At 41.2% G+C, this 16,074-nt stretch overlaps 1 non-coding gene across 1 annotated transcript; it reads right to left on the minus strand.

Moving 5' to 3' along the window:
- Positions 1-6,514: 6,514 nt before the first annotated feature.
- Positions 6,515-6,597, minus strand: TRNAL-CAG (transfer RNA leucine (anticodon CAG)). The gene has a single exon. It is a non-coding gene; the product is annotated as a tRNA-Leu (tRNA).
- Positions 6,598-16,074: the final 9,477 nt, after the last annotated feature.

Genomic DNA, 16,074 nt, shown 5'->3' on the forward strand with positions numbered 1-16,074 from the left:
GTTTCACTTGTTTAATATATAGGACTGTCACGTTAGCAGTTGATATCTTGTTAAGGTGTGTGAAAGGTTTTCCACAAACTCTAAATGTCACGGTAGGAGAAGTCAAAAAGGAATGATTTGAAATGTGATACTTTTGAAGTTAGAAATGGAGATGAAGCAAAGTAAATTAAATTAGAAAAAAAAACCAAAACCTCCAAACCCTGAAGACTGCTGCTTCTTCGACTGTGAGTTCTTCTTGTTTTTCTTTGTTAATGTCAGTTTCTTTATAAATAAACAGTTTGCTCTTTTAAAATAATTGGTGATGACTCAATAGCTCATCTTTATTATTGTGTGTTTTAAATACTCAGACTTCAGCAAGTCTAAATCTGTGCTCTTTGGGGGAAAAAATAAGGCTTTAATCATATTCAGACCTAGCCTTTCTTTCATCTGGTAGTTTACTTGCTTTGACAGATGAATATAACTTTGAGATCTGTGTTTTGTTTTTAAACCCACTCACCTACTTATGTAAGTTTCCTTACGCAGAGATTGTAATTTTTATTTTACCTTAGCTGACATCAGTCAGATAAAGAGGCAAGTTTATAGACAGTTGCAGTTAATTTATTATATTCCAGTTGGTGTTTATAATATTCTCTTCTGAAAATTAAGTGTTTCTTACATCAAGAGAGAGGTAAGCAGGATTGCACATGGCAACACAGAGGTATATTTTTATTGTTATTATTCAGTAAACCCCATACTGGGTACTGAGTAAAGGACCTCGACGCTGCTGTCGCTTGGATATCTTCTGCTTTGCCCAGCGCTGATTGCCACCAGGCTGTGATATAGCTCTGCTCCTCATCTTAAGTAATGAGAAAGAAAGGTCGGAAAGCAGGTAGTTTTGCTTTCTTAGAGGCTGTATCATGTAAGGCTTGAGGGCCCTTCTCTTTGAGGAGGCATTAAAGTCCCTGGGTGCTTTGGTGGAGAGTCTCTGTAGCCGGACAGCAGCCATGGGGACCATTGCTAATGCTGTGCTGCGTTGGGGAGAGCTGTCAGAGCCTAGCACTGAGGGAACAGGAAAATAAATTGATTCCAGTTAAACACGAGTACTGAATTACCACTCTGAGGTAAGGGTGAATATTTCTGGCAGCAAACAGCCAGTGATTGGTCTGTAGTAAAAAGACAACATTACCTTTCAAAGAGGAATGTGACTTTTGCCAAGCAGAGCAAGACTTTAGCTTCAGGATGGTCATACTTGCAAATAAATACTGTTTTTTTTAATCATTTGTGTGTGTGATGAAAAGCTCTAGCAGCTGAAAGGATAACAAGCTGCCCCATATTGTGATGGTGTGTGTCCATAGGAGATCCATGTGCAAGCTTGGCTTGCAGCAAGTAGCTTTCTGCCTGTGCTGTCACAAGCATCTCTGTGCTGTCAGAAACAGCCATGTGTGATTTTCACTTTCTGGGCACCCATGTTTCCTTATGCCAGAGCTGCCCTTTGGGCCTGCCCCTCTGCAGTGTAGCTTAAGCCAATAGAGATCCAGGACCCCTACACTGAGAGAAGAGTCTCTGCATGCATCATCTTTAATATAAGGATAGACTTGCATTGTCTGAACTGATTCCAGTTCATAAAGCTGACATTTAATTGACATCAGAGTCAACCATCAATGTCCTCAGCAGAGTTAGCCCAGCTTTCATGTTTTAATAACTGTGAACAGCACAGAGCCACAGGTAGATCCTTTTAAGGTAGATTCATTAGGGCAAAAAAGATCATTAGCTGCTGGTAATGGATTGTTTCTCAGTAAGATAAACGCAAATTCAGACATGCTTTGAACTGCCAGTGTAGGCTTGTTTCAATGACAAAGGGAGCAGGTGAGCCATGGTATCCTGATTATTCCTTTTACTTCTATTTTAAATCTTTGAAGACCGCAAGGTGTTGGAAATATACTGTCCTATCCACTAATGAGCAGTAGAAGTAATGAGATACCTCAAAACTCCCTCAGTGTCCACCCACTTAGTGTATACTTGGCTGAACTTCATCTAATTCTTTTCAAAGTGACGTGTGGGTTTGGTGTCAGGAGAGAAATCCTGGAATCAGTTTCCGTCCATGTCAGTCGTTCAGTCACTCATGCTGAGCGATAAGCACTGATCAGATCTGGGTATCTATTATGCTTTGTGATAGACGTGTAATGAGATGGTCTCTGCTTTGCTGTATTCTCCTCTTGTCCATGGGCAACATCCATAAAACCAGGAAGAGAAAAGTTTGGTGATAGCTGCTCTTGTTTGCTGGAGAAAATTTTTATGAAGGAAAAAGTAGTATACAGCAATATCCTCTCACGTATGACGGTGCAGTGACGGTAACTGTAGAAGCCTGACTTGCCCATAAAATTATCTATTTCTCTGAAACCCCTTCAGGAGGATTCCACACTGGGTGTGAGGTCTGCCTCTGTTCTTTCCTGTTCTGGTCAATAAGGGCTCTGCTTACAGGTACAGCTCTGGCTGTAGCTGCCACACAGGAGTGAGGGAATCCTTATTCCTTATTAATTTAGATTCTATTTAATAGAGATTTGCTGAAAGCAAACCGCTCCTTTGGTCAAGCACAACATCTTTCTGTGGCTTTTACCTCCTGTTCGCATTGTGATCCTGAAATACGTTAGTTTGAAAAAGCATATAGTCCCTTTCTTTTAAAAAAAACCACACGACTTGTCATTCTCTGTATCTTATTTACCAGAAGCACTCCCTCGTGCGCCACTCCAGAGAGATAAAAGATTTCTGAGCTGCTTGTGGTTCTCTACTTCTCGCCTCGTGACACTTTCTCACAGGAAATATTCGCAGCATATGCAAACGTTGAGAGTTTGGTCTCAGTCCTTGTGACTAGCAATGGCCAAGACGTGTGCAGTTTTAATCTTAGGAAAAGTCGATCATGTGCTTCCTTTAATAATGGAAGTTATTTAAGTCGGGACATCTTGTCTAGCTAATATGATTATTTTGGTTTTAAATTGACTAGAGTGCTGAACATATTCATGTGAAGAGGTTGAATCTAGCCTCACTAAACAGCTTGTATATAAAAGAGTGCCGATATTGGCATGTGGTTATGAAATACCTAGCATACACACTGACAATCAGATTTAAAAAAAAAAAATAATTGTTCTTCTTTCCCTCAAATGCCTGTCTAGATTCTGTCCAGTCCATCTCGTGAAAGTTTCTGAAAGCCAATTTACAGGAAGAGACTGTCTTCACAGAAATCATTACTGTCAGTTAACGTCTGCTTTGCCACAGTTTGGTGCATGTTCTTAATACTGACTGTAACCTATGTAATGTTTTAAGAAAGGATATGGCAGATTTTTTTTTTCTGTGCAGGCCTTTAATTCAGGATAAATGATCTGCTAGAGAAGAAGGAATTGAACTTTCTACAGACGTTTCTTGATGAAATCCTGTGGTCTTTGTTCTTTATGATGGCCTTGGTTTTGTCCATTTTATAGTCTGTGAATATGGAAGAATTGATTTGGCAGAATATTGTGGTTTATTGTGTAATTACATTGAAAATCCAAATGAAACCTCATCTGCATACCTAATTCACCCATTACAATGTGTTACTATAAGGGAAATGCTGTTCACTACAAGCTATGCAGAGCTCATGGCTGCAGACTTTTTAACCTGTGGCTCTGTGCATCCTGTTACGTTGCTGCTGTTCCATAGGTCCAGCAACGCCTGTGCAGCCTTGTCCAAAATGAAGATTTGAATCAGGGCATGAAATGCGAGGACCACTGAGGTAACTTGTGAACTCCCATTGGAGTTAGGGTTTTTCTTGTCCTGAATGGCGGCCGGAGCCCTGTGCCGTCTCTCCTTGCCCTGTGCAAGCCTCTCAATGAGGATTAAAGTAGGGTCGGGAAGGGACTGTAGAAGAAAGCTACAGTTCTGCATAGTTGTTTGAATGCATCATCTGCTCAGTGAATGCCTTCTCACTAGTAGTTTTCTAGGATGCTTAAACCATCTCAAATACTGTAGTTACATCTGTTCTGATTTATATGATCTCAGTATTCACATTATAGTTGAAGCTAAGGAGGTTCTAGACATCAAAGTTGCTGTTTGGCTTGTGACATACGATTATTTAATGTTTTTTACATATATCTCTATATATCTATTTCAGTTATAAGTTTTACTCAGACATTAGGAGGAGTCTACACTATCAGTTTAGATCAGATAACTTCTAATAATACTTGGATTGATGCCTGTATAAGGTAGATAATATACTACTATTGTAAATTGTGTTGGTGAGACTTGAAAGACTGTAAACAAGCAGGAGCTGATTTCAGGTTTCGGATCCAAAATGGATCCCACAGGAAGACCAGCCAACCCTGCACCCTGCAACTTACAGTTGGGGATTATGGCTTTAGGCAGCTGCCTATTGATTTTGTTGTATGTCTGGCAGACCCAAATACGCTGACTTGCTGTGCATTCATAGCAGGCAAATGTGCTGCTTTCAGAATTCCAATACTGGTAGCATAGCTGTCTGGAACATGGAATAGAATACTGATTTAGCATTAACAGTTCAGGAGATGGTGATCTTAACATTGTGTTCTGTGAGGATGTTCTGCAGAATGTCCCTATATATGTTGGCGCAGCGCAGTGCTGCTTGCCTAGTAAGAATGGATGGGTTAACACTACCCCATGGGGTAAGGGTCTGGAGAAAAACAGATATATATCTTCTTTACATAAGGTATGGTAGGTAAGTATTTTGAGTAGATAAGCAACTCTACTCAAGGAATGGTTGGTATCATTTGCAGGTGGAAAGCATTAGTTACCTTTGTCGGAGTCTGTGTTAACACCAGATAATGAAAACACTCCCTGAGTCTGTTTCTTCCTCTGGAATAATTCATTAATTCGTCTTTTTAGCTGCACATTTATAATGATATAGTGCTATGTGTGTTCAGAGGTCATTATTGCATGTCTGTTGAGCATTTGCAGTACTGGATATTTAACATTTACAGCTTACGGCGTTAAAAATCCCAGTCCTCCACTTCATTCATGGGAGGAGTGTTCTTGTGACTGATGTTTTTGACCTTGTTTTTCAGAAATACTTCATATTCCACCATGTCACTTAATGTATACTTAACTCTAAATACGTAACATGAAAATGTAATTCATTTACTGATTCATATGTGCTTTTGAGAAGTTTTTAAATTTTAACAAAAAAAGAACATAATGCAATATCTAAAATATTTTTTAGAAAAAAAAATAGTTTTGAGATGGAAGCTGTAGTTTTAGGAAACACACGTAGCCAAAATAACAGCTCGCTTCTGGCCAAAGGGGGAGAGAGGGAGGTTCTGGCTTCTCCCTCTTGCGCTCTGCTCTGCTCAGTCACCTACTTTTGCCACTTAAGCAAGTGCCAGAGCTTTCCAGGTGATGGCCTGGCAGGTGGGTCCCACTCCCTAAAGCAGCAGTTGACCAGCTTGGGGCAGTAACATTTTGTGCTACGTCAGCGAGGCACATAGCCTGACTCCCAGCATTAGAGCTGGTGCAGGAACGACACAGTGCAGGCATGGTGGTGGGGAGGATGCAAAACCCCACCACATTTTGGGGGTTGGTTTCTGAACTGCTCCCTTTGTTAGGCTGAGGCAATTAGATCTCCTATTTTAATTGAAGACCCTCCTTTTTTTTTTTTTTTCGAGAATAGAATAGAAAATAATGAAATAGAATATTTCAATTGGAAGGCATCTACAATGATCATCTAGTCCAAATGCCTGATAACTTCAGGACTGACCAAGTTAAAGCATGTTATTAAGGGCATTGTCAAAATACCTCTTAAACACTGATGGGCTTGAGGCATCTGAAGCCTGTTCCAGTGTTTGACCACCCTCTCGGTAAAGAAATGCTTCTTAATGCCCAGTTTGAACCTCCCATGGTTCAGTTTTGAACCATTCCAATGTGTCCTTTCACTGGATCCCAGGGAGAAGAGCTCAGCACCTCCCTCTCCACGTCCCCTCCTCAGGAAGCTGTAGAGCCATGAGGTAGTCCCTTAGCCTTCTCTCCAAACTAGACAGGCCCCAAGTCCTTAGCAGCTCCTCACAGTTCATGCCTTCCAGCCCTGTCACCAGCTTTGTTGCCCTCCTCTGGAGGCATTCAAGGACCTTCACATCCTTAAATTGTGAGGCCCAGAACTGCACACAATATACTCCAGGTGAGGCCTCACCAACACTGAATACAGTGGGATAATCCCCTCTTTCGACTGGCTGGTTGTGCTGTGTTTGATGCACCCCAGGATGGGGTTTGCCCCCTTGGCTGCCAGGGCACACTGCTGGCTTGCGTGGAGGCTGGTGCCGACCAGCGCCCCCAGGTCCCTGTCTGCAGGGCTGCCCTCCAGCCACTCTGCTCCCAGTTCATACTGGTGCCCAGTTTTACAGCAGACTTGCTAATGGTGCATTCAACTCCGGTGTCCAGATTGTTGATAAATATATTGGACAGGACCAGCCCTAGAATTGGGCCCTGAGGAACAGGGCTGGTGACTGGCTGGCAGCCAGGTGTAGCCCCAAAAGAGAACTGTCAGAAGTGGGATTCGAACCCACGCCTCCAGGGGAGACTGCGACCTGAACGCAGCGCCTTAGACCGCTCGGCCATCCTGACCTGCAAGATACTGCTTCTACTGCTCTATAATTTGTATATTTGTAGGGTTTTTTTTGGTGCTGCTATATTGTACTGTTTTTGTCACACAGAAGATCTTAAAAAAACATTCCAGACTGAAATGTATGTTGTGTTGAATGTAATGTAACTATAATAACTGATGTTAATTTGATACTCCCTTTGAAGCAGGGAGTGTTGCACATAAGTTACGTATGGTGTGTAGCCAAAGTTTGAAGGTGTACAGAAATGAATACAAATGCAGCATGTTGCAGGAGGGCATTGCTTAAGGCTAATTTGTTTCCTGTAATGTCTGTGAAAATCCTTTTGAGACAGGTACAAGTTCTTCATGGTGAGAGTTCTCTGTGGCATTTGAAAGGTGACTGTGACACTGCAACAAATTGTATGTCCCTATGCTGCATTTTTGTAAAAGGAATTTGTGTACTTGAAAGCTGCTTCCAGGATGCTCTGAACATAGACATTCGATCAGGATTTCAGAGTAAAAGCCAATATGGAAAGCAAGAAGTATACTTGTTTGGGAGCATCAGCTTTAAAAGCCGGTGGCTCTTTTTGGAATATAAACATAACAGAAAAATCAAATTTTGGAATGGGACAACCAGAAACTGGCTATCAGAAGTGTCAAGTATACCTCTGGCCCCAAAACATAATTATTCCTCAGAACCTTAAAGAACAATATTTTCCCATGGTAAAAAATGCTACAGTCTCTACTAGATTGGTCAGAAATGGATAGTGATTTTATTTGGTAGTGGTATTGAAGGAAAACAGTTGCTACTCTTTGGAGAAACCAGATTTTCTGGCTCTAGTTTGTGAATGTCTGTCTTGCACTGGGGAGCCTAAAGTGTTGGACCCAGTAGTCTGATGCAGTCTCACTGGTGCTGAGTAGAGGGGAGTGATGACTTGTCTCCCCGGCTGGCCATGTCCTTCCTTAGAGATGATAAACAAGAGGTGACTGGTCAAGGCCCTGTCTTGTCCTGACTTCAGAGTTAGATCTTTCTTCAAAGTTGGCCCTGCTTAGAGCAAGGCTTTAGAGCAGGTAAGTGCTAAAGGTCCCCTCAAACCCGAATTGTTTTGTGATTCTGCAGTTACGTGCCATGATTTTGAACAATTATATGTAACAACACTCGAGAGTGTTAATGCTGTATCTTGGAAATGCAGTTAATGTATCCTAAACCTTTGCATTTTTACCCTTGTACTCACGCTAGGGCAACAAGTAGTCGTCTGAGTCCTCACTGTATGTGAAGACCAGGTTATGTAACCAATATTTTTATAACACACTGGAAATGTTATGCTTCTTGTTATGATGGGAGACAGAAGGTATGCTGTAATGCATTTCAACATTCCAGTCTTGGATAAGGAGCAGGCCTGGTTGACTTACTGTGAGGGATTCTTTGATAGGCAGAGCTGCAACTTTCCAATATTTAGAATTAGTAGTGTATTTAAATGCTGTGGAAACAGGGACTTGATATCAAAGATCACAAAACCTGTTTACATGGAGTCAGTAGTTTTGCTCATATTGGAGTCCTAGCTGATGTGGTGGTGGTGGTGTTTTTTGGTTTTGTTTTTTTTAAAACCATAACTGGTGGACTTAACAGAAACAGAATTATTCCAGTTTTGGGAAGTCTTTTTGCCCCCTGTAGCAAGATGGGCAGAGTCAAATAAGCAGAAATACAGATGGCAGAGATATGGCCATCAAAAGCTACTCGTAGAGTAGCAACACCAGAATGAGCTGGAGTTGCAACCTACACCCTTTCTCCTATCAGCACATAGCTTTTTGCATCTTCAGCCAGCAGCTCCAAATCCTTATATTCACTACTTCAAGTCACAGTGATGATGCAAAGCTAATTAAATATACCTTGAATGGCTGGGAAAATTAACTTCATAGATCTTAATTTAAATCAAGTCAAGATAACATTACCCACTGGCTTCAAGACTCGTGAATCACACAAGGAAGGCTCTTCTTGCAGAACTAAGTGCATACCAAACACAGAGTGACCTCAGTGAAGAATCAGCCCAAGCCTACTCCTGGGCAGCACCACTCTCCTCTACCAGGAGGAATTTTTTGACCTAGAACTTCAGTAGTTAACTTTCAGGCTGTTGCCCAAAAATCTGCTGATCTGGCTAACTTGCTGGTCAAAATGTAGTGGTACTTAGTATGCAAAAGGTGGATGCAGTCCCGATTGCTGACCCGTGAATCGATTTCGTATAGCAGATGCCAGACTGACTCAATTGAGCTCTAGTAAGCGAACTGGAAACCTCAATACAAATTACATATTTATAAAGATGTATGTATTCTCCAAGTGCTTTGAAAGAGACTTAACTGTCTGTCCATCACACAGCCAGACTCATCGGACTTGAGGCTGGAGGTTGTTCTGTTGCAGGATGTTGATGGGCTCCAGCAAACGTGTTCCTCAGCCACTGAAAAGAAAGTCCCTGGGACGTGAGGTGCATTGGTATTGTCCATCAGAAGGGTTAGCTCTACTGGTTCCTGAGTACATGTTCTGATGACAGCAGGTGAGGAAGAGGGTCCTGTTGGGTATCCTTGCTGATATTCCCTCATACATCTTTATGCTGGTGCCCAACCTAAAATCTCAATAATAGACTCCTATTCTTAGCAACCTGGAGAAAATCTGTTTCTATTTTGCATTATTTGTGTATGTAACAAAAAGCAGAGCGAAGTCTGAGTTTGGTTTTCAGAATACCTAATGACAGCTGACATTGTTCTAGAAGGTTCAATGAGATAATGGAAAATACTGGAAAATAATTTTAATGTGGCTGTGCATAATAAAATCCTTAGTAATGATTTGTCCTCTGAAAGCACATTTGAAGAATGAAGTTAAGAATAATACTAAACCCGTATAAGCTAATGTGAAAATATCGGCAATGATCACACTGATCAATGGAGCTCCAAGTTCTGTTCACATTACAGTGAATTAATGGATTTAATAAGAGCAACGGGAAACATCTGGGGGGCAAAAAAGGTCTTTCCTCAAATAGAACTCAATAAAATACTAGGATTTTTCTTTTATTTATATTTTTTTCCCTTGTGAGCTTACAGCTATGGTACCTGCCTGTAATGTCAGTTGATGAGGTTCATGATTTCGTAGATGTTACATGATGCTTCATAAAACTCTTTGCAGTTAGAAAGCGAAGCAATGTTTGTCAATTCTGGTTTTATTTTGGGCAAAATTCGGAAGAGTGGCCAGACTCTGCACATGGATGTGGGTACACAGTTTTTTCTGATTCTTCTCCAGCTTCTGGGTGTCACTCCCTAAACACTTTCTGGAAAAAGAGGTTTAACCCAGGACCCTTTACAGCTGAAACGATGTGTAGCATGGTCAGCTAAGCTGGCAGGTCTCGGGGCTGTAACCTTCTCACCCAGCACAGCTGGGAACAGAAAGCAATATGTACTCATCTCCTGACCTTACATCCCTACAACCCTGTCAAAAACCAGGGAAGCTGCAGGGGACTGAGGTTAGTGGTGTTACGCATTTTTAATTCTGAATTTGAAATTGTTCTCGTAGGTGTCACGGTAAAGCTTACTGTGCTGTAATGATTTACACTGACGTCACTGTACAGTAGCAGTTCATCTATGGAAATGCCAGGTCCAGCATCTCCATCACTGGAGATAAAAGGCACCACAACATCTCTTGATATCAAAGGCCTCTCCCACCTTTTCTGTTCCTCCGCTGTCACTTGATAGCCATTTCTTGGCCATTCCGGGTTTCTGTCCTGCTTTAAGCAAAGCCACTCACAAAGCGAGAGCATCTTTTGTGCTGTTCTTTTTCTGAATAGGAGAGTTGTTTTCCTCTTTACGTTTCAGGGCTCTCCCTGTGGGCCCTGAAAGAAATACTTACTAATTCAAAAGGAACGGCTGAATCCTGAGGGACCAGTGCATCTCCTGCCAACGAGAAAGTGGAATATGTTACATGGATGATAATGAGGTTAAACGAGGTTAAATGGAGACTTGCATTAAAAATATGATGCCTTTTCAGTATTTTTGTAACTTCACATTTTGCCCCTAGTTCTGCAAATGCAAATGTGCTTAACTTTGCAGGTACCACTAGTCCTGTTGTCAGACCAGGATTTTGGTGGCACAGGCAGTAACATAAAGCGATGCATAGACTCAAATGTTGTCAGGAACCTGGGAAGCTCTTTTCCTGCCCCCTGTAATCTTTAGGGACCAGACTCACTCCTTTATATTACGTTATATTTACATCAGTAGCAGAATCAGATTGTGAGCTAGAAACAAGACTGGTGTCCATCGGGACCGTGTTGGCTCAGCTGCCAGCTGTCTTTGCAGCAGAACTTCAAGTCTTGTCGTTGTCCCAGGTAGGAGTGGGCTTGAATAGTAATAGAGGCTTTGTCCTGGGCATATTCCATCTGTTCCAGTGGGAATTAGAGATTTGAGGGGGACAGCTGAGAAAAACAATAATCTTTGCCTTACTGTATTCACATGGGTCTTCTTTATGAAATAACTCCTCCTCAAAACACCTTATGAGTAATAATGCTCATAAACCTCCTTCGGATGAAGTACATTCTCTTAAATTCCCAAAATTAGCAAACTACAGTTGAAGATACAAAGCAGATTAAATGTGTGGAACCCTGTGGTGTTTATAGGAAGCCAGGAATACTGGAGAAGGCTGGCAGGGCATGTCTGCGCTGCCTGCGATGATAACAGAAAATGCCTCAGGAGTGTATGTTATCAGCAGGATCCAGAAGAGTTACAGCTGTGTGGCAGGGGAAGGAGAATTCCTTCTATCCCTTGAAACTGATGCTGGGTATCAGCTTTTTTACACTCTCAAATCACTATTTCATCATGAACTTGAGCACTGACTGGAGAGCTCTTTGCTCTGTGATTGCTGCCTGTTGAGCTGGAATAACTTTTTTTTTTAATTAATACTTTTAATTCCAAAGTGTAAACTGGGGAGTTGTTCAAAACAAAAAAAATATAACTGCTTTTATTTTAAGGATCATGTCTGCTGTTCGCCAGAGTCATGAGTAGGGGTTTTTGTTCCTGTTTAGGGTGAGGCATTAACAGCTGGGAGTGCTGTTTCTTGTCCACTTTCATTAGAACAAATTAAAATGAAGAGCCAAGCTCAGGCCTGTTCCCAACCTGTTCTCTCCCTGTCTAGTAACCTTTCGACTCCTGTGGATAAAAGTAGTTGCATTTATGACTATAAATACAGGATGTTGGATGTAGGTGTGTATTTAACATGGCCGCAGTAAAAGGTAACTTGACAGCTGACACTGGGGCAGAACCTGACCTGCAAAATCCAAATTACTAATTAATGAGTAAGCATCTAACCTGACTTTCAGCTTCCAGCTCAAGTGTTCTAGCAATAAAAAAATATCCTTGTGCTTGTTTGTTAAAGGCGAAAAGAAAAAAAAGAGAATCTGTAAATCGTTGGAGATATGGTAAGCATGGAAACTCGTAATGACCGAATAACTCTATTTTATTATTAACAGCAAATTTATTTTGATTTCTAGATGACAAATTCCTAAAATATTTTAAGCACAACTGCACATTTATACTCTGTTAAGTTCTGTCCTTATTTATAAAGGTAATAGCAAACAAACTGTTAAACCTGAAGAGGCTAAGTGTTGCAGCCTCATAGTAATTAATTGATCTTAAAAGAATCAGAGGATGTTCTGTTTCCCAGACTCCAAACTTCCCAGACTCTCTAAAGAACCGGGGATAAAAGTAGTTTATTGCCTAACCTGTGCTGGAGGCCCTGTGTCCTCTCTTGGCACTTTGCAGGAAGGCTGAGACATGGTGGAGAAGTTTTAGCCTAAAGAGGGCTAAACAGAGTTTGGCTGTTAGACCTGGCTGCGAAGAGCTGGATGTAAGAGAGAGACTTAGTGAAGGAGAAGCTCAAGAAGTACTCACCTCCTGCTAGCTGGAGGAGCTAGCTATGAGATTATCAAGAGTGTTGGAGGTGATTGGCTCTTCCAGATTCTTGCAGGGTAAGAAGCTTCAAAGGAAGGACAGTAAGCTGACTGCGGCTTGGTTTCTGTTTCCATGGGATAAAGCCCCTTCCTGCTTGGCAAAATTCTGTGAAAACTGTAAATCCCAGACCTGTTGGTACTGGATACTAGTGGTGCTTGGTACCTCCTTTGGCACATTCCAGCCTTTCTCTCCTCTCCAGATGGAAAGGACGGGGCCTGTGGCCATTTGCTGTCTGATACACGAGTACATGTTGCTTCTTAGATGCAGAGGACAGAGATAAGGAACTTCCAGCTAACTTTATGTGGGCTTATTTGCAGTAAAAAAGAATGTGACAAGTGCAGCACTGCTAATTACCACACATGGCGATAATGAGAAATAATAATGCTACAATATATATAATATAATAAAAATACTAAAATATCTAATAATGATTAGCATATTATAAAATGTGGAAGGTTTCTCAAGAGTATTGTGTATAAAGTGGGGTTTGTTGGTGCAACTGTCAGTACTAGAGTCTTGTAACTGTGCTATGCAGTATGTAAAGTAAATAAGCAATATGTTAAGTGCAAGATACCTGGCCCTTCACTGTGTACAGAAAACAGTAACCCAGTGACTGGCAAATATTAGTCATCTCCTTAGACTTCCCTTTTTTTTATCTAAAATCAAGATCTTTACACATTTGCTTCTCTTGTCCTAAAGAGAGAGAGAGTATTTTTTTTTTCTTCCCTATTTGCATGATTGATATGTTCCTTGCATACTGTGAAGAGGGACCCTCTGCATCTCTCTGAGATCCATGCTGACTTCCCATCGTTTGCTCTCCAAACTAACATAAGGACTATTTCTGTTTTCAGCAAAAAGAAATCATGCTGGTTTTGAGTGTGGTTTTTTTTGTTGACATTTTAGAAACTGTTTCAGGCTCTTTTTAATATTTAGACAAACTAATATGTTTGCTTTCTGTGGTATTGCTATTGACATTTCCTAAGGGAATTGCTGAAGATGTTAACAACTTCCCAGCACAGGCATGCTGTAATGGAGTAGTTCTTTGCTTGTGGTCCTGACACAAGTTCCTCTTAGCTGATGTTTTTGCTCAAAGTAATGTGATTGTGAGAACTTATATGAGTCAAGGTGAACGTGAATCAGCCCTGGCTATTTTCAGGAGCATAAATGTCTGCTAAACTGCTTAATGTTTTGCTTCTTGTGGATATAACAAGCAGAAGGTGCCAATTTATTGCGTGCATCAGAGCCTCTGTGCTGCACAAACATCTGCAGTGCAGCAGAAGAAAGTCCGCGAGGAGCATTGGTAATTGGCTGAGCCTAACGGCCAGGAGAGCTGATAACTCAACCAACAGAAATCGGCCAGTTAGAGGCTCGGCTAATTTTGAAGCCGGTAGCCATGAAAAACAGTCACATAACAGAACTTGCCCTTATATGTGCTTATATGTGTAGCGTATGCCCCAAGGGCACTGTAGGTTACACACAGATTGATGTTATTGTGAGTTTGCTTTTTTAAGCCGTGCTTTTGAGCTGTGTGCTGCCCCGTCTTTAACATCTGGTCAGTGCAAACAGTGCAGTTAACCCAGGGCTATCCGCTTAGAGAATTTATTTAACTTTTTCTGTGTGGAGGTTTTGAAGACTCTTCAGGCAGGTTGGTTTTGTTCTGGAATCCCTGATTGAAAGTGTGAAGCTCTTACATGCAACCAGCCAGTCAGTTTAGCCTGTGGTCTGTATTAAAAATACCCACATTGTTGTCTACAAGAATCAGCTATCACTTACAATCTTTTAGCAATACAGTATCTTTTTCTGACTGGTCACCATGTATTGCAGGTATAGAACAAATTTTCCTCAAAACACATTGCTGTTTTAATATCTTTCCAGTTGAAAAGCATTTCTGTTTCTGGGATTATCCTAGCCTCAGCGGTTATATCCTCTGTGTTTTCAGTGAAATTGTAGAGAAACTCATTCGCAAGACGGTTGTGCAGCAGCATTTTGGCCCTGTTGTTTGTTCCATTTCCGAGCCCTTCGGCGGAGGCTTGGGGAGAGGCAGTCTTTGTTGGTCTGCGGCTGTTTCCCTGCCTTGAAAAAGAACAAAAACTGTCAGGAAGAAAGATATTCATCCTAAGGGTAGACTCCAGTTACATTGAAGAGAATAGCAGCCACTTGGAGATGGGACTGGAAGGCAGCCAAAAGGACACTGTGAAATTTTTCAATAGTCTGTCCCTATGCCCGTCTTCCAGTGATCGACAGAGAATGTAATTTCAACCTCCAAACTATTCACTGCAACCAAAGGGAACTGAATGCTGTTCCGGCTCTATTTTAAAAAGCCTTGTAACCTAGATGAGAAGATACTCTTCTCTCAAATGTGTGTGATGTTCTACTATTGCAGTAAATCATTGCAGATATTACTACTTACTGGTTTAAGTAAATTGTCCTTTTGACTGTCTTATATGTGTTTCATAGGGAAAAATACTGGCCTTGACCAGCAGATATAATTTCAGTCAGTGTTTTGATTGAGGATTTCTTAGATGGTCCTTGTTGCTTGTGACGTTAGCTGGAGGTGGTCAGCCTGGAGTTGCCAAGCAAAGTCGTGTTTTGAGGCTTTAGTGACTCGAGGAGATCAACTGGCGTTCCTTGTAATGTCTGCAAAAGGGTTTAATCATATGCTGTAACTTCTTTATGAAAATCTCTCAGATTTAGGTATGTAAAGGCAGATGGCTCGTGACTTACAGCAAGATTACAGCCTCATGAATCTCCAGCAATTTCAGGCGTGTATATTTTCAGTAATATTTATTCCTTCCTTGTGCGAGATCTCTGTAGCCTCATGTCATTGTATGTGAGGTGTAACCCATTGAACCTAGCGGTTCATCTCAGCTGAAGCGAGATCAGAACCAGGTCTGCTATCACTTGGTTTCAGGCACTTCTATTCCCTCCCCAGTGGGATCTCTACCTATGTCTTCTGAGGGAGAGGAGGAGCTGAGCCCTTTTTAATTTTAAAACCTTGCGTTTTAGTGAAAGCGGTAATATAAGGATATATGAAAAATAAAAAGTTGCATTACCTAGATGAGTCCTTAATACAAGTCTTACTCCTACTGTCAAATATTTGGGATCTTCTCTGTTAAATTATATGTATTCTAATATTTGTGCAGTGCGGTGTTTGTATTTTCTGCTGAAATGTAGAGTTGTATTTGTAACGCCATTTAAAAAAAGGCAACAGCCTAGCCCTTCTTTCTACACATAATGGTAGTGAAATAGTTGCTTCAGTAAATGGAAAGCAAAGAGGTGGGAGGTGCCTTCTGTGAATACGCTTTGGATGTAAAGAAGTAAAGACGACATTCACCTTAAGAAAGATGAGCGGTAGGATTCAGGAATTGAAAATCCTAGGTACAATAGGTATACACATGGGTTCAGTTACCATTGAATAGTGATTTCTCAAAGCTTGTAATGTACTTTATTCTCAGCTTCCCACAGAGTAACCTCTGTGTTTCAGGTAGGTTTCAAAGTTCAGGGGAGGTAAATGA

This window comes from Tauraco erythrolophus, chromosome 3 (genome assembly GCF_009769465.1).
Source record: "Tauraco erythrolophus isolate bTauEry1 chromosome 3, bTauEry1.pri, whole genome shotgun sequence".
NCBI lineage: Eukaryota > Metazoa > Chordata > Aves > Musophagiformes > Musophagidae > Tauraco > Tauraco erythrolophus.